The sequence below is a fragment of the Gopherus flavomarginatus genome, chromosome 5, assembly GCF_025201925.1.
Source record: "Gopherus flavomarginatus isolate rGopFla2 chromosome 5, rGopFla2.mat.asm, whole genome shotgun sequence".
Classification (NCBI taxonomy): Eukaryota; Metazoa; Chordata; order Testudines; family Testudinidae; genus Gopherus; species Gopherus flavomarginatus.
Window position 1 is genome coordinate 141,396,860 of NC_066621.1, and position 18,797 is coordinate 141,415,656.

Sequence of the window (18,797 nt, forward strand, 5' to 3'; positions counted from 1 at the left end):
GTTGATACTATGTTAAAGAGAGTGAATAATTTGAATGTTCATGTGAAATGAGTCAATCCATAAGAACTGATGAGGTTAAATTATTCACTTGTTGATTGTTTCAGAACTATAGTATGGCACCTGACAAATATGAAACACCAAGCTAGAGGCTGATTTTGCACGGTGCTGAGAACCCTAAGCTCCTGTTGAAGGTGATGGGACATTAGAGACTGGAATACTTCTCAAGAGAGGTGTGGTGTCCCGGGAAGCAAACTCACTTCAGAAAATAAAGCCCTTCCATTCAGAGTGAAACTAGAGAAGGGGAGCAGATAGAAGGGGAGTGACAGAGAAGAGAAATTTCTGAATTGGCCTTCTCTTTTTTTAAAACGCTTCCTATCCAGCCCATTAAACGAGCATATGATGATTTTTGCTGGCAGATCCACATTTACTTCCCTCTCTTCCTCTCCTTCCCTTGTCTACACAGGAACATCTAGGAAAATTAACCTGAATTAATTAAATGGGTGAATTTGAAGTGGAATAGTTAAACCCCATAAAATCCCTGTATGGGTGCTGTTATTCAGAATTAATCCAAAGTGAATTAAGCTAAACTGAACTAAAGCCACCGTAATTCTGAATGAAAATGTGTACACAGCGGTTTAATTAAGCCACTTCAAATTCACACTCCTTAGTTAATTTGGATTAATTTTCCCATGTAGAAAAACCCTCAATCTCTTTTGATATTTCAGTATCAGCTCCTTGCAATCACTCAGGGTCCATCTACGCAGCAAGGAGGATCCTGTGACAGTGAGTCTCAGAGCCTGGGTCTGTAGACTAAAAATAGCCCACCCTACTCCCTAGGCTTCAGAATCTGAGCTACAGCCTGAGCCCAAATGTCTACACAGCTATTTTTAACAATGTAGTGCAAGACCTGCGAGCCCAGGTCTGTAGACTTGGACTCTGAGAGTCACTGCTGCGGGATCCTGCTTGTTGTAGACTATACCCTCAGTCTTTCAGTACCCATCTGTAAAGTGGGGATAATAGCACTCCCCTACCTCATAGGAGATTTGTGAGGATAAATACAGTACAGATCGTGAGGCACTCAGATCCTATGGTAATGGGGATCACAGCAGTGTAATAGATAGAGCTCTGTCCATAACACACATTCGCCGCCTCCTCCTTCAGACAGGGAACATTTGCTCTCATTAGGAAAGCCTATCTCAGAGGAAATGTTTCTGTGTGTTTTCAGCAGTTTCACTGACTCTCATACTTGAAGCAGTTCGAATTTCCAGAGCGCAAACCTTGGTGAAAGTTTTTAGATTTGTTCTGCACCAGAGCCCTGGTAATGGAATGAATGAATGACAGCTTTATGGACTGCTTTGTAAGGGGTGTTCCTGGCTGGATGGCAGTCAGGTTGCAAGTTTCGCAGAGTTCAGACGTATGTGTGGCTTGAATTTGGTCATTAAATCACAGATATTTCATTAAAAAAGCTGAATGTGCACAAAGTCACTTCTTTCAGCATACCATGTCTAATGACTTGGGGGACAGCAATGACTGCATGGAGTAGCTACTTGATTTAAATGCGTGTTTGGTCATTTAATATACAGGAGACCTGACATGTGGCTGTATTCATTAGGACAAAGGGAATGATGCATGGTGGTTGAAGATATTTATGTAAATACTTTTTTTCATTTGCATTTTTCCATTATTTTTAATAAATATCTGCTGAAGCCACAATATCATTGATCATAAGTATACATGAGGTTAACAGATAAAATCTGAAATATCAAACAATTAAAAGTGTTAAACATAAAAATGCTGTGTGTGTTTAAACAAAGATCATTTGTTGTAGAACTGATCATAGAATGGAATCTTATCTGAGGTGAGAGATAGAGTAACTAGTGTATACTGCATGCTCCCAAATCAGTAACAATAATATTTTATATATTAACACCCCCCCCACAGAAATTGACACATACACTCATTAAATGTGTGCAATGGAGAGAGAAATAACAGTTTTTTGTATACTTTGTCTTAAGTTTTTGGCATTTAAATGTGTAATTGACAGGCACCTCAGAAATGGCTCAGACTGACCCAGGAACAATGGTTCCAGAGAAGAACTAGAATAATTTCCCCATCATAACCATATGCCAAACCGCACAATATCAGGTGCCATCTCAGCCAAAGTAACGTGCCTTCATACAGTGCACAAACACACACATATACACAGAGAGAGAGAAAGAAAACACCATAGCACCCCACAGGATCAAGCACCACATAGGCAGATTTTAAATGTTGAAGGAAATGATTTTCATTTAACAGCAAGCTGACGAGCAAAGTCATATAATTAAAAATCATAAAAACAGCTCAGGGCCTATTTAAGAGCAACATATTAATAACAAGGATTGTTTGTTTTCCTCTGAACAGAACACCAAAAAGTAACAGTTGGAGAGCAAGCCCACTATTACTCTTATTTATTATTGTAATATTTATACTGGCTAGGTGTTCAGGGCTCTCTGTAGGTAAATAAAAATGACAAGTCCTTGCCTTGCCGAGTTTACAACATGGCAAGGGATGACAGTCAGTGCTGTGAAAAACATTAAAAAAGTTTTCACAACATTTTTTCTTTCTGTCTTTGACATTGACAAACAATTTCATTTAAATTTTGAAATGTGATGAATGTTGATCGGATAAATTAAAGAACCCTGTAATGTCACATAAAGATAATAGCAATGGACTTGGTCCTAGTCCTACTAAAGTCAGTGGCAAATCTGGGAACAGGTCCAGCATTTGTAACTACAGGTGCTTAGATAAAGGCAATCAGCTCTTGTGCTTCAGGGTAAAAGTCAGCCCCATGCAGATGAGAGCATCAAGCCTTATGTACTGCTGAAACCCTAGCGTAAGAGTTGAAGCGGGAATTAAGTGGTGCGTAGGCTTCTGTGTAAGTCTTATTTGTACTCAGGGGAATTTCACTCTGTGTGTGTGTGTGTGTGTGTGTGTGTGTGTGGAGGGGAGGGGTTTCCAAGAAGGAATTTTACTTCTCTCTTCTGCCATGGAGTTCACTGTGACACCTCCTTGTGGCTATATATGGGGATTAACTCTCATCTGGTCGGTAGTCCCTCCTGTGGTTGCTCATGTTGTAGCCTCTCTTGTTGTCTAGGAGTTGCAATGGTTTCCCCTTCATGGCTTGGCCCTCTGGCCAGGTCACTGTAGGGTTTTCCCCTTTTGGGGCATCAAAGTCTCAGCAGATCAGCTCTCTGTATGCCATTCCAGGCAATCTTCCAGTTCGTGACTGTGACACCTCCCCAGTGGCTGATAGGGGAACCAGACCCATCTGCTACTCTGGGTTCCAGCTCAGGGAACCTACATTCAGCAGCTAAGGTCTGCTCTGTCTCACCCCTTGCTCCCATTTCCCTGGGCTTCTTCCTACTCTGCCCTCTGCAGGCTTCCTTTCGACCACTCCTCTTGGTAAACCCCTTCCTTCAGGATCCCAGAGCTTCTGCTCTCCGCCACCTGGTTTTCTCCCCTCACTAGGCCCAAAGAGTGACTGCAGACCTCCACACTGCAGCACCTTCCATTCTCACTTCCTGGCTTTCTACAAGTCCCTGCCTCCTACTGCCCGGATGGGCTCCATTTTCAATTAGTGCTTGTGAGTCAAGCCTAAGTCTCCCGCTAGATGCAGCCGATCAGGTTAATTAGCCCCTTCTGAGACATCTTAACCCTTTCTGAGGTGGTGTGGGGTGAACACGCCATCACACCTTCCCACTCTGTGTGGCATTCTATACCTACCTACTGGGAGTTCTCTGAAGCACCAGGTACTGACCACTGCCATATTCAGGTTGCCAAACTGTAATGGAGCAGTGGTCTGTTGGGCTGTGGTGAATCTCATGTGCCTACTTTATGCTAATTGTTCTCCTGTTTTAGACAGGTTTCTTCTATGATAATGTTAGCTTAGTAAAAAACACTTCCTTTGAAAAGTTTATGATGGAACTGATACATTTTCTTCCACCCTCCAATTGGTTTCTCTATAAATAACCCCAGATCAATTACAGACTGTGATAATTAACATCAGAGTTTCTCTGAGAAACAAGTTACTTTCCAAATGAGGAAATAATTAAGCCTACATAGAACTATCTGAGCGGAACTCAAGGAGGGATATAAAAAACTGTACTAGCTTGGCCAACTTGTACAAGCAAAAAAATCCAAGGCACTCTGGCTGTTTCTAGTTTAAGTTGTTTTATGGAGCGTCATTACATCTGATAGGCAACGTGTGTGTGTGCTCTGTGTGGTATGAAGAATGCAGCACTGGATAGGATGCTATTATCATACATGAATCCAGTAGCAGCAAGAAGAAAGGCTTGATCTTTTGTGCTCTCTTTTTCTCTCTACCAGAGACCAGAGAAATTGCTTTACGAAGTAAAACACCAGATAAGATACTTGGAGAAAATTGAGTTATATTTAGCTTTTTTTTAAGTCTCAGCATATTTCCTATTATACACTAATGAGGGATTTTCTTTTTCTGTCTGAATGGTATTTTTGGAGCCACACACCCAGTCATTACTTGCTGCACAGTCTTCCTATCTCCTACCTAATGAGAGTGTCACACAGCCACTGATAGCGGTTGAGGCTTTAGTTTAGCAATGTCTTGTTTCCAATGCTTTCTGCAGGGCCGCCTCTAGCCACCAGCAGACTAAGCACATGCTTGGGGCAGCACATTTTCAGGGGTGGCATTCCGACCCTTTTTTTTTTTTTTTTTTTTTGCTTCCGGTGGCAAAAGCCTAGAGCCAGCCCTTGCAGCAGCAGCGCGTCGTGCATGGGGGGCACTCTGAGGCTGCTGCGGTTTGCGCCACGGGGGAGCAGTGCTGCACCTTGTGGCTGGGCCGGGCAGGCTCCGAGTGGGGGACACTTGGGCTGTGGGCTACCCCACGGGACACATGGAGCCGCCTGCAGGTGCCGCAGGACAGCCGCCCCCCAGCGCCGCAGCTGAGGTTGGGCGAAGTGGCCCGAGCCACCCCGGGACTGTGGCAGGGTGGCCAGAAGCAGCAGCAACGGGGCCAAAGAGGGTGGGGTGCTGCCATGAGAGGTCCGCATCCCGCTCTCTGGGGCTCCACTTCCTCTGGGGCTACCCTGCTCTGGCTCCTCAGCCCTCTGCTGGGGCTACCCTGCCCTGGCCTCAGCCCCCTGCTGGAGTGGTCCCCTGGCTCTGCCCTCCCAGGTCCTGGCCGGTCCTGGAGGCGGGAGCCCTGTCTGGAGGGACCCTGGGCTGAGGCGTGGCCTGGGAGCCCCGCTGCTTACCCTGACCCTGCCAGTGATGGACCGGCTGGAGGTGAGGGGCGAGCGGGCGGAGTCAGCACTGGTGGAGGGGAGCCCAGGGTTGGGGTGGCAGGAGGTGTGGCTGGGGAGAGGGAAGAGAGAGCCCAGGGCAGGGGCAGCCGGGGGTTGGGGGGTGTGAGAGCCCAGGGCTGGGGTGTGGGGCAGCCAAAACTTTTTTTCCTTGGGGCAGCAAAAAACCTAGAGCCGGCCCTGGCTTTCTGCAATGGCAAACATGTGCCTGGTCTTATTTTCAGACCCCTCTTGGAAGCACAAAAAATGTGCACATGCAGTTGTGTGATTGCACACTAATTGCACAATGTGGCATTTGCACACATCTACATTTTTGCACAGGGACCTCTGCCTTCTTTTTAAAAAAAAATGTACCCACACTAGCCAAGAATGATAAGGTGCTGATTTACTAACATAATCTTGCTTTTTTTCTGAAGGCTGTATGAAACTCTCACAGATTAAATGGTGCTATATACCCTTTCATCAATTTGTTGCTGTGTTTGAGGCTAACATATGTTCATTGCAATTGCAAAGAACAGTTGGAAGTGAAACAAGAGGATGGACAGTTGTGGAGCTTATGTTTTAGACCAGAAGTGGGCAAACTATGACCCGTGGGCCACATCCGGCCCACAGGACCATCCTGCCTGGCCCCTGAGCTCCTGACTGGGGAGACTAGCCACCAGCCCCTCCCCTACTGTTCCCCCTCCCCCACAGCCACGCGGCTGTGTGGGGAGTGTGGCTGGCTCTGGCTGGGTGGCGTAGCTGCCAGACACGCTGCTCTGAGCAGCATGGTAGGGGGCCGGGGGTGGGGAGTTCCAGGGGGGCAGTCAGGGGACAGGGAGCAGGGGGCGGTTGGATGGGGTGGAGGTTGTCGGGGGGTGGTGGTCAGGGGATGAAGAATAGGGGGGGTTGGATAGGTGTGGGGTCCCGGGGGGCCTGTTGGGGGCAGGGGTGTGGATAGGAGTCAGGAGACGGGAAACAGGGGGGTTGGATAGGAGTGGTGTCCCCAGGGACCTGTCAGAGGGTGGGGTGTGGATAGGGGTTGGAGGGGCAGTCAGAGGACAGGGAGCAGGGGGGGTTGGATAGGGGGTGGGGTCCTGAAGTGGTGATTGGGGTAGGGAGGGGGCGGTCAGGGGACAAGGAGCAGAGGGATTGGATGAGTTGGCGGTTCTGAGGGGGGCAGTCAGGGTGCAGGAAGTGAGCAGGGTCAGATAGAGGGCGGGGGCCAGGCTGTTTAGGGAGGCACAGCCTTCCCTACCCGGCCCTCCATACAGTTTTGCAACTCCAGTGTGGCCCTTGGGCCAAAAAGTTTGCCCACCCCTGTTTTAGGCCCCGTTTCAGTAAATCATCCTTATTCAGCACAGTACTTACACACATGCTTGATTTTAAGCGCATGGTTAAGTCCCATTAAAGTCAAAGGAACTTTAGGTTTGTGCTGAAACAAGGACAGACTGAAACATGTTCTTGTTGCATAGTTACTTTGGACTCTGATCCAGGCAAATCACTTAAGCACCTGCTTAAGATTAAGCACAAGAACAGTGCCATTGACTTTAAGGGGATTACTCCTGTTTAAATTTACGCATGCACTTCTATGTTTTGTTGAATTAGGGCTTTAAGGGCTGCAATATCAGAGTAAAATGGAATAGATTTTAAGGCTGTTTCCTATCTCCACCAATGGTGAGGTTGTACGTGCACCATGACATATCTCATTACACCATCAAATGTTTAACACTGCACCTAAACGTGTTTGTTTTCCTTTTAACAATATGCCATAATATAAAGGAGAAAGAAACATTAAATAGGGGGAGTGAAGTGTTAAATGAGTGGATGCCTGAACTTTCCTTAGTCCTGGTTCAGATTAAATAAGGACCAAAGCTTGAATCAAAATCTGAACTTTTTTCCTGGTCTGAAAGTGTTTCAACAAAGGCTTATTTGAAGAAAAAACAAGTTTGCCAAGGTTTTAGCTCTTCCTGGTTTCATCAGGGTCTTAAAGTATTAATACTAGAAAGTATTCTTCGGTGACCCTAGAAATGTATACTTCAATGGCTCTTCAAATCTTTTGATGTTGGTGCAACATAAAAACAAAATATATAGGTTGATTAATAGCAATATTAAAATGGCCACAGATCATTCTATTATTCATATTATGTCAATACCGTTTTGCTTCTCATGTTGCAAATGATAAGTGCTGTGCAAATTCCAAAGGGTTTTTAAAAATCTTGCTCCACAATCAGAGGACAGAGCATTTCACTTTAGGAACTGTGGCCTGGTGAGGACCATCACTGGTAATAAAGCTTGGAGATGCAAATTTGCAGGCTAGAGCGCTGAGCTTTTCCAGTCCCACTTCAATCAGCAAAGGGGCTAGCTTTGCAGTAATGATGAGATGAGTAGATGGTCCCTAAGACAGAAGAAATATTAAAGGTTGAAAATCCTTAGGGTATCACATGCCCTCCTTGTGCACTACTGGAAATAAGCATGAACATCAAGAGCGTTGTGGGGGTAGATGCCAATTATCTGAAAGCCCATCTCTCCAGGATCTGTTAGAACCAACTTACTGCTTGAGGCCTGAAGGAGAATAGAATATGCTCTTTTCTTCTCTGACTAGTAAAGCAGCACAAAATAGAATTATTAGTATAAATACGTGTTGCCTACAAAATGTAAATCCAGCAATTAGACTTTTCCCTTGTGTAGCACTCTAATGAGTGTTACCATATTCTTTGTGTTGCTGTAGGGAAGCAGCGGGTGTATCAGAGGGGGCTTGCTAATTTACAAAGGAATCCTCAGGATACATTTTTAATTTTTTTTATAATCCAGGAAAAAGTATCTCACATTTGAAGTAACGTTTATCTCAGCATTTTGCCTCTTTAAAGTATAACACTGAAAGCCTTATAATTTACAGCATGTCATACGATGTGTCTCAGGCCTTCCTACATGAACGTGCTGGATGAGACTTTATGGTGGAGATGCTAATCCGCTTTAATCCTGAGAAATGTCACATAGGTGCCTGCTAGAAATATCTCATCATTCCACCAAAAGCCTTGACAAAGGAAGAAATTGGACTCTGAGATGTTTGTGATTCCTTCTTTGTGTTGAATGTATTACGTTAAGTCTTCACTTTGCAGAAATGGTATATTGCTCTGTGGCCATATGCCATGGTCTGTATTTTGTACAGTAACTGTATTGTAATTATGAATGTAAAATTCCCTTGATAAAGTTACAATAGAAAAAAACCCTAATCTAAAAGGAACATGCTGGGCCTGCCTTGTCATACTGGCACCAGGGTGTCACATACCCTGGTGTGACCTCTCAAGAAAATCGACCCATAGTAATCTGATTATCATTTGTCATGATGAGCAAATAACAAAATAAGTATTGAACCAGGCCGATTGCCATGTCCACTTTAAGAGAAGGCTCTTGACAGTGTTATTTCACCAAGCCCAGCTACCCAAGCTGTTTTTTTGACTAGAGTTAGTATGCTGGTAGTAGAAACCTGCTGGTGTAAGCATCGAGTCTCATAGGCACTGGGTGACAAATATTCCTTTGCAAGTCAGCAGCTTTCACTGTCTAAAACCTATCTTCTGTCTCTGGAGAGTTTGGTCAATTAGAAGTCTATGGGAGCCGTGAGTGCTGGGTGCCTCTCAAAAACAGATCCAAAGCTGAGGGGCTGGGGACCCAAAAAATTGAAGCACCTCAAATTAGTCGCTGCTTTTGAAAATGCTGACCATTGTTGTCAGAGGTGTGTTGTCAGATGCTACCGGTGTGGTGCTCTGCTCTTTCCAATGTTGGTATCACTCGACTGCGTGTGTGTGTTCCCTCTGTGTGCTGTCCCAGCTCTTTGAAGATTGCTGCCACAGCAGACCTGAAGAGAACCCCCAATGACCACAGAGTCTAGTAAGGTAAGAAGGCACTTCGGCCAGGTTTATTGCCGTATTGGACACAATAATAGTTCCCTGTAGATTTCTTAGGCTAATTCAGGGCATACTACAAGTATGTGCCCATGGTCAATGGACTCGGCTCAGTCAGTAGTGGGACTTTCCACTGCCCCCTAGGCTGGACAAAGACATCGCCCCAGGGATGCATTCTTATACACAGGTACAAACAAGTTACACATCACTCCTGACGTATTGAGGTGCAACCCCTCTACGTAGTAAGGTACAACCCCTCTACGTAGCAAGATGCCACCTCTCACCTCGTACATGTTGGTTAGAACAAAACAACTCTATCCATCATATTACCCTTTTGGCCCTGTCATTGGGATGGGTCAGCCTGTTCCTTGTTATCTGTGTGGAATGTGCAAGTATGTGAATGTTCTGATCTCTAGTGTTCAGTACCTTTTAGGTACGTATCTTCTTGCAACATCAGCCCTTTCCTTGCCAGCTTCTGTGAGCAGGGCCTGCCTCTGGCTCACAGCTTAACTTTGCTTTATGTTAGCAAAGTCTTGACCATTACTTTAGTTCAGGCCCCAGGCCTCATACCGGGCCTCTGATACCAATGTTTATGTCTCAGGCCTCATCTTACTACAACCATTATTGAAAGATGAATATTCTCATCATAAATATAAGGTAGATGCCAGTTAACATAGCATAGGAGAGTTAAGTGTTCATGCATTATAATAGGACACAATAGGAATTACAGAAGGAGTAAATGGAAGCTGAGGAGAATTTTTGTTCTGAATGAGAATGAATATATTGGTCAATTAATTACCAAAGGCCTGTGTAGACTTCATCATACCTTCCTAGAAACTCTATGTAGCCTCTCCCCCTAGATGAGGCTCAAATTTCCTCCCTAGTGTCTGTGTTACGTGGTGTGGCTTCTCCCCTCATCTCACAGGGTGTTGTATCCTGTTGGTCTGGGTTCTTTGTTGCGATGCCTTGTGCCTCCACCCGTTCTCCTCTCCTTCTCCCACCCACCCGCTATGTCTGGGACACTAGGAGTGCTGTCCCTTGGGAAAATAAGTAATACTACTGTTCTTAATGAAGAGTAAGACCCATTACACAAACAACAAAATCCTTTAATACAAACTCCAACACCTGAAATAAAACACCCCAAATTAATAATGTAACAATGAGGACTATATGGGGGTGAGGAGACAGAGGCTCTAGGGAGGAAAGAGTTAAGATTAACTAAGATACTAAATTCAACAATATAACAATTTCCCTGCCTCCCACTATTCACAAATGTATCACAACCCCAGTCTCACTCCTGGGCCTCATCCCAGGCATATGGGAAGTGTAGGATGAGTCTGGAGATGAATGTAGCAGGGCTACAGAAGTTGGCTGGCTTTCACAGTGTTTTCACCTGAGTTAGGCAGGTCAAATCTGTGCCTCTCAGGCCACTGGCCTCTGCAGGGTTGGAGCAGTCTGACCACATGCTAGATCCCTCAGCAGTTCAGTGTCTCCCTTTGAGGGGAGGGAAAGTAAATCAGAGACTCCTTGAGCTGTTCTGCTTCTCTCTCAGATCCAAGCTTAAAGGCTGAAAAAGCAAAACCAGGTCTAGTCTCTTCGTCTCGGAGTCTGGCTGTCCACTCACACTGAAGGATTGAGCAGCCCTGGCTCATAATTGGCCTGGCAAACAGCCTGTATAGATCACTGCATCAGAAACCTCCCTACTGGCTTTTGCAGGAGTTTCCAGTCTATTCTGTTCCCACCCTAGACTCTATGGTTGCTGAAAATGGTGGCAAGAGGACCCTAGAGTCGTTGGTGTTGTGCATAGGATAGGTCCCCTGGAGGCTCAGTCCAGCATTCCAAGAGTAGCAGACTCCAAAGATGGGGTTATATCTATTATGTACCCTGGGGACTAAGCCCCTCTGCAATGTGACATTTTCTTCCTACAAAGAATGCAGACACACTGCACAGACAATGATTGCCAGATAGGGTGATAGCTTCATCCACTATGATGAGGCTGCAAAATTCTCCCCATATTTATAGCACTAGAGTTAGGAAAACCTGAAACCTGAATTTCAAGCAGATCTGTGCCGTATTTCGAGTGAATTTAGGCCAAGATTTAAGTAAAAAGCTTTGGTCAGCCTGAGTCAAATTTCTAGCTAGTGTGGGTCTAGTTTTGAGTGAGTCGAGCTGGTGATATTCCAACAATTACAAGACCTGGCAAAATGTGATGGCTTCAGCTATGCTTTGTTTTGTGATTTTGGATTTGTTTGTAATTCAGGAGGTGAGGATTAAAGATTGGCCTGAACCATGGTCTGTTTCTTCTCCCATGGAAGTTAATAGAAATTTTGTCTTCGATTCAATGGGAGCAACATTGGCCTTCAGGACTTGGATCTGAGTTCTGGATCCAGGTCTGTGATTCAGTCTGAGTTTGCAGCTTGAAACCATCTTTGTAATGAGACAGATCTGAACACTAACTCCACACACTCCTAACTTTGGAGACAGTGACGTTGGAACAATTTATTTAGTGGTGGTGCTAAAAGCTATTGAACCAAACTGTTAACCCTGTCTATGTTGGTGTATCCCACCACCTCCTAGTTCCAGCACCCTGTTTGGAGATGTTTGGATAGATCCTGATTTTGACACCTCAGGCTTGGAAATGCCCTGATTCCAGGTTTTTGATTTTGCCTATTGTGGAGATAGCAAGTTTGTATCTGGACCAGGAAGTGACATTTTATTCAGTAAAGAAAGATGAAGTGCAGATCTGGATGAGAATTTTGGATCCAGGGTTTGACTAAACCACTTCTGAATCAAAACCAAAAAAAGATTTGCACCAATCCCAGCAAACAGAAACTGCAGAGTTTTGTACCAAAGCCCATTCTCTCCTAAGCTTCCCTATCCAAACTGACACAGATATCAGTGCTGAAATTGAGTAGCAAAGAAAATGGCCCTAATTTTCACCAGCTGAAAGTATCCATAGTCTCTGATGAACAGACAGTGGCAGCAGTGGTCAAAGGCATTAGCTCACGCTGTATCACAGAGGAGGGTCAGAAAGACCATATGGAGGGCAACTATTAATGAAGTGGGATGGGCGGAAATTCAAAAGGCATCTGCAGTCAGTTCTTTCCAGGCTAGGATTCTGAATGAGTGCTGCGACTGAACTTTGCCCGATGATAGGTGAATGTTGGATATGATGCATTCCCCAATTAAAAACTGCATAGTGCATTTCTGTCATAAAGAGCAAACACCAAGTGACTCCAGATACTCTTGACTTCTGGAGCCCTGCAATGAGGAGGAACGCGGAAGACAAATTATAGTTGTTGCTTTGATTTCATTTTTATTGAGAAAAGGACTGTGATGCAAGCAGATAGCTGCTCAGATACATTAGGCTGCCTCCTCCAGTACCTGCAAACCTTTCCCTACCTTGTGGCAGCCACCCACCCTGAGGATATTTTTAGGCTGCTTGGAAGCGTAGAAGCTGTTCTGCATTTGCCGTGCACTGAATACCTACTGGGTGGGGAAGCTGGGAGAGACCCGAGATTGATATAATTTATTATGTGTAGCCATTCCTATAGTGCTCATCAGCATAGCACTATAGATAGGGCTGTGAATGTGAGCTGCAGTTTAATAATGAAATACTAATGTGAGCTAGTCTGAGGCAGCGTCAGCAGTGGTAATGACTGAAACGACTTAAAAAGCGAAAGAAAACAGAACTGCTGAAGCTTTGTGAGGCTGCTGGGTTGAAAATCTGCCACTGTTTATCTGAAGGCCAGGAACAAAGGAGGGAAAGAGGGTGTTGAGAGAGAAGAGCTCAGGTGACTAGACAGAGGCAAGGAATAGAGGAAAGGCCCTGTGGCTGCTGCAGAGTGCTGGGATCTGGAGAAGAGCCCATGCATGAAAAGAAATTGGCTGATGGTTTGTAGCTTTAAAATGAATTATTTTAAGCTACGTATGCAGAAGTAAACTGAAATGAAGTCAGAATTAAGTATTAAAGGCTCTTCCTGCCCACTCCTGGCCAAGACCTGCATGACCTCTGCTCTAGGGTAACCATAGTAGATAACAAAGCCTGGAGTTCCCCTGGTTAAATGGTTCGAATGCAAGCACTGCCCTGTGCTTTCTGGTAGTGTACTATTTTAGAACTTGGTCTCTGTCCTTCCCCCCCGTGCCTCCCTTGTGGCTTACACAGCTCTGTTTCTCCTCCCTGCCCCTGATCCCAGATACTTTCATTCAAATCCCTCTGCATCAGCACTAGATAAAAGAGCCATGAAGGAAGAGTTACTGTAAACATGTTTTATGGAACAGAATTAAAAAGAAAAACGATACAAACAGAATGACAAATACATGGTGTCTGATATGTCCTAAGCAATCCTGTTTGCTGTCAAGTTTCCATCCCAAATTGCTGGTGGAGGTTCCTTTCTTGTTCAGCTCTTTGGGGAAGGTGGGGAGACTTTGCATAACAGCACCGTGGTCTCAGAGGCTGATCACTTTGCTGTGTTACCTCTTGTTTAAAAATCTTGCACTAATGGCCGTAGCTCTGGCAATCAAAAATTAAAGGGAGCTGACGGGATCTGGGAAACAAGTTATTCACATGCAGATACATGTCACGAAATGTTTATTTGGATGCAAAAGCCAAGCTTTGTGGAGGCTGTTGACACTCCTGCAGTGAGTGTTGGGCTTTTCTGTCTACAACGTCCTCTGATAAAATGTCCCTGAATCCTTCTCACTTGTACATGGGGTGAATCACCTGTTCTGTATAAACAATTTAATTTAAACCAGTGTTCCAACTGTTACGTGACTCCACAAGCAGCACCATTGCCTTTAGTTGAACTATTTGTGGAATAAAGCTCTATGCAATGTGAGCAGAGACATTAGAATCTGGCTCATAGTGATTTGGGCTGAGTTCCACAAAGGTATCTAGACTCCTAATTTCCACTGAAATTTCCCCATTTCTGTCTCCCAGTTCTTTGCTACCACCACTAGAATACACTGTCTTCCACATACTCTACACCTTGCATAATTACCTCCCCTTCTCCACACACTCGCTTTCCAAGGTGACTGACAGTGTAACTGCAAATATTCCTAACAATTAAAAGAGCCAGAAACAAATACTATAGTGCATGTTTAGAATGGCTGTTTCAATATTAAGGTCTAAAAGCCCATTTCTGCTGCCCATAAATAAATAAAGCTAACACAGATTAGAAGCCCCTTTCAAGTTTTTGGGACTTCTCATACAAGTAAATATTACATGCATGAATAGAGGTTTCAAAATGAAGCACCAAGAGCTGTTAGTACCCATGGCTAATTTGTCTAACTCTGTTTTACACCATTTGACTTTGTTCCCATTGCACAGAGCCTTTCCATTTAAATCATCAGTGATCAGGCAAACTCCAATATACTATCCAGCTCCACTGAAGCCCATCATCCACTCATGTGCAATCATAGTACAAAGCGTGAATATCTTTACAGAGAAGCTGTGTCACATTATGAATATCTTTAGTCAAACGCTGTGTATTTGTTATCCTTCTACTTCCTGGGCACATCTGACAGGATTCCATTCCTCTGAAGTGGCTCAGGATGTAACAAATCAGCAGAAGGAAAATCCTGGGATGTTGAAAGCAAAATTTATTGTGAAGAAACGGTGCTCAAACTATTGTAGGTTTTATAAATAGACTTTGTAGGACATAAATCCACAAGCTTTAAGGTACCAGATAAGCTGCTGCAATGCATCTGTAGTAGTTCTAGAATGACAAATAGTATGGAGCTCAAAGCAGCCAGAGGTTTTGTCAGTATGACAGTGCGGTCAGCTACCGATGCTTTTTAAAAACACGAAGACTGATTTCCTCTTTCACTGGGTGGCTTTGGCTAAATGCTAAACTCGTGACTGAAGGCCATATTTAAAGTAATCAAGAGCCATGTTTCCCCTGAAGGCTGCATTTAGCTGTTCATAGCGGAGATTATAGAATTATATCTTACTGCTCCTCTTCCTAGTGTTCTACAGAAAAGCACAGGCCAGATTCTGTCCTTAGTTATGCACAGAGGCTCTGCTGTCAGTGGCTTTGCATGGGCATGTCTGGTTTTGTTTGGATTGCTCCAGGGTCACTGAGGTCAGAATTCCTCTGTTACAGTTTGATCCTGATCCTGTTGAAGTCAATGCAAGCGGAACCCAGGCCCTTAGTGTATGATGCTACCTTAACATGAAAATATGACTACAAAACATTTGCAGGAGGGAGAGGAAGACACAAATCTAGGGCCAGGTTCTCTTCTGCGATCGGACTTATTTGTTCTGATCAAGTGGCACAATGAGTCTGGCAACTGGCTATAAGAAACCCGGTAACAATTACCCTGGTGAGGGCAGTTCTCAGCTGTGGTAAAGCCAATGAAGCAATTCCTTTAACAGACATCTCATCCCATTCCACCCTGGTATAGCTGTTTTGGGGAAGGGAAGGAGCATATCGGGGGTGAACAGAGGCAGAGCAAAGCATAATTTTACTTTGCTGATTCTCATCTGGCACTTGGTCCCTTAAAGACCATGCAAACTTGCATAAAGCTCTGTGAATCTGAAGACACGGCTGCTTTAAGTTATACCAGGTCCAGAGCAGCTGTGTCTTTGGAAACAGGGAGTCCTAACCAGCTCCCTGACAATCTCCTCCCCATTAACTCCTGTAGGCAGCAAGCAAATTTTAGTTCAGGAGAGAATCTAATGCCTGAATTTAGATCTTTCTTTTCAGCAATGTTTCATTCCATTGCCAAGAATTATTGGCTATTGATCATATACGGTGCAGAAAGTGCACTGCAGTTTTAGGGCCATAGACGTCCCCCATCTCATCATAATTCCAATGTGGTTTCATTGCAATCAGACTAAAACACATAAGAGTCATAAAAACGATGCAGGGCAGAGCTCATGGTAGCCTTTCTGGAAGTAAAATGCAGAATTGATGCATTCCAATTGACTGGTTCTCCTTTTAGGTATTTGATAACATGAGCTCAGCAGGGTGATGCAAATGTTGGCAGCAAAAAGCAGTGTTTCATTTTTGCTGGCTCTATCCTATAGCCTAAATTTGCTAATTGCAATAGTTTTCGCTACAAGAGACAAATTACACAGGCCTTCGGCCAACCTGGAGGAGCCTTTAATTTTTGTACACACAAGGGATTTGAACAAAGAATTTTGTATACGAGTTTATTTGTTTAAACATAAGAAGGATGTGGGGGTTCAGAAGTCTATATATTAGATTACATTTTTTGGATCTCATTAAGCTCTAGAACTAAAATGGTCAGAGTTGTTCTTTGAGCATGTTGTGTATATATGGCCTGATAATGATTCAAAGTCAGAGATAGGCAGTAAGATTAAATGGCTTTGCCCTGAGCGCTCTCTGTTTTAGAGGAAGAGTATGTCTGCTCCTGGCTAGCAAATGCAGAATTAAACACCTGTGTTCCACATATGCATGTTTGTATGTTTACCACTGCTGATCCATCTGTGGAACATGGCAAATGCCAGCAGGGGCACACAGAGGGGGTATGCAAAGCATGTGGCACATGCCCAGTCATAAAGAGCTTGAGCAAACAATGCTACATGCCATTAAGTGACAACAAGACATTCAAGAGCTGGTTTTATCCTCTCAGCGTCTCAAGCTCTGAACACCGCTGTGAAGCATGTGCCTGGCCTGGGGCAAGTACCTCCTGCTTCATGCCCCTGTGGTATTACAACTGCCAGTCCAGTTTCTCCTATTCTTGAATTGAAGCCATGGGTGGTGGGGTGGGAATTTAATTACCATGATTAAATATTTTAATAAATATAAGGAGAGGTGTCTTCCTCAGCACGCCTTGGTTAGGGCGTAAGGAAAAGGAATTGAAGGGGCCATTGGAAAATGATGGCTTGCATACAGTGGAAACGTGTTTGACCTAACTGTAACAGAATATTTAATTTTCCTTTGACATGGTATCAAATACAACGTGGTGAATGAGGTCAGGTGGGTCAATGAATTGGGATTGCCAGGACCCAGACTTTCCTGATCAAACTCGACAGCTTAAATTGTGCCCAAAAGCACAAGGAATGTTACAGCAGCAGCCTATGCAGAGGCATTATGCTCTGTCATATAACTTACACGGTTAAGCAAATGTGTCGCTATGTTCTGTACCAGATGATGCTTTCATATAGATACTGTAGGAGGGGAAAGATGTTCCAGTGGTTACAGAACTAGCCTAGAATTAGGGAGACCTGGTTTCAATTCCCTGTCCTGCCACAGACTTTTTGTGTGACTTTTGGTGAGTCACTCAATATCTGTGCCTCAATTACCCATCTGTAAAATGGGTGTAATAGTATTGCTTACCTCATAGGAGTGTTGGGAGGATTCCTAAATTAGCAATTGTGAGGTGCTTAGATACTCTATGGTAATGAAAGCAGAAGCCAGTTTAGTACCATAGACTTTTTGGATACTCTTTGAGGGCAACCTTAAATGGAATGCATTGCCGTATGTGTATATTTCCTACTCACATTGATAAATATATGATGGCAAAAATGTGTTTTCATTGATCCAGGGTGTTTCTGAATCCTGAGATCCCTTTGAAATAGTAGGAATGTGGTTATTTTAGCTCCTTCATTCGGTTTATTATTTAATCCCACAGAGTGTAGCTTCGTAAGCCTAGAAACAATCTACTTTGCACTCAGTGGGAGCAGAGAAATATCCCAGAGCTGCACATCAGAAACAGAAACCCCAGGTACAAATATTTGGTTTAAAAGAGTCTGGGATATATTTATCATGGAAAAGCTGTCAGAAAATGCAACAAAATTCTAGTGCTTTCTATCAAATTTGCCTTCCCCTTCTTAGACTTTGAACAAAATAATCTTAAAGTTTACATGTTTTCTAGTCATTTCTTATCTTCTATTCTTTATTCTGAGTTAGTAGTAATCTTCCCATGACAGTAATTAGACCACCTATTGGGTTCTGGTCTCTTCTTTTTTTGCCATATCCACACATCTATTACTTGGCTTTTCTGGTTGAATCGATCTCTCACGTTCTCCCTGTTTGCTTTAATCTGTTATTTCTGGAAAGACAGAGAGATATTTTAAAGAACTAGTCTCCTGTAGGGAGCAGAATTCGCAATACTGTTTGTTGAACGGACACTGTTAAAATGTAAAAGACTTGCAAATGAAATGCTGTCTCATTGCATCCCCCTTTTCTGAAATCTCTGTGGCTTGATTTAGAATGTATTTTTCATGTCTGGATTTAAAGAAAAGGCCTCTCAGGAGAGTTAAACAGAAACCAAATAAAACCACAACATCTTTGTTTGAAAAAGTCTCCGGGAAAGATTATGCAGTGTTTAAATCTGGCTCCGCAGTGGCAGCTTTTGTGGCTGTCAGGTTGGTGGAGTATTTTTTTAAACAAGAAAAAAAGTTCAACTTATTCCTCTATCTGTTAAAACAAACTGTGGAATCTTTAATGTTGGGAAGACAGTTCTTTTACTCTATTTGCAATACAAATAATTTTCTTTTGCATTAAAATGGGTCTCAAAATATGCAATCATATAAAAGATAGTGCCAAAGTAAAATGTCTAAATGGTGCCTTTCTCTGCATGGCGCAGGAAGGCTCTGCAAGAAAGGTTAGGGAGTCCTTCACT

The 18,797-nt window shown here is 43.8% G+C and overlaps 2 long non-coding RNA genes across 2 annotated transcripts in view; both read left to right on the forward strand.

Annotated features, from left to right (window-relative positions):
* LOC127051663 (uncharacterized) overlaps window positions 1-18,797 on the forward strand; it is a 290,729-nt gene that overhangs the window by 180,927 nt on the left and 91,005 nt on the right. The window lies entirely within an intron of this gene.
* LOC127051659 (uncharacterized) overlaps window positions 1-18,797 on the forward strand; it is a 30,080-nt gene that overhangs the window by 10,040 nt on the left and 1,243 nt on the right. Inside the window, exon 4 of the long non-coding RNA XR_007774568.1 lies at window positions 17,805-17,897. This is a non-coding gene — a long non-coding RNA (uncharacterized LOC127051659). The remainder of the gene's footprint in view (window positions 1-17,804; window positions 17,898-18,797) is intronic.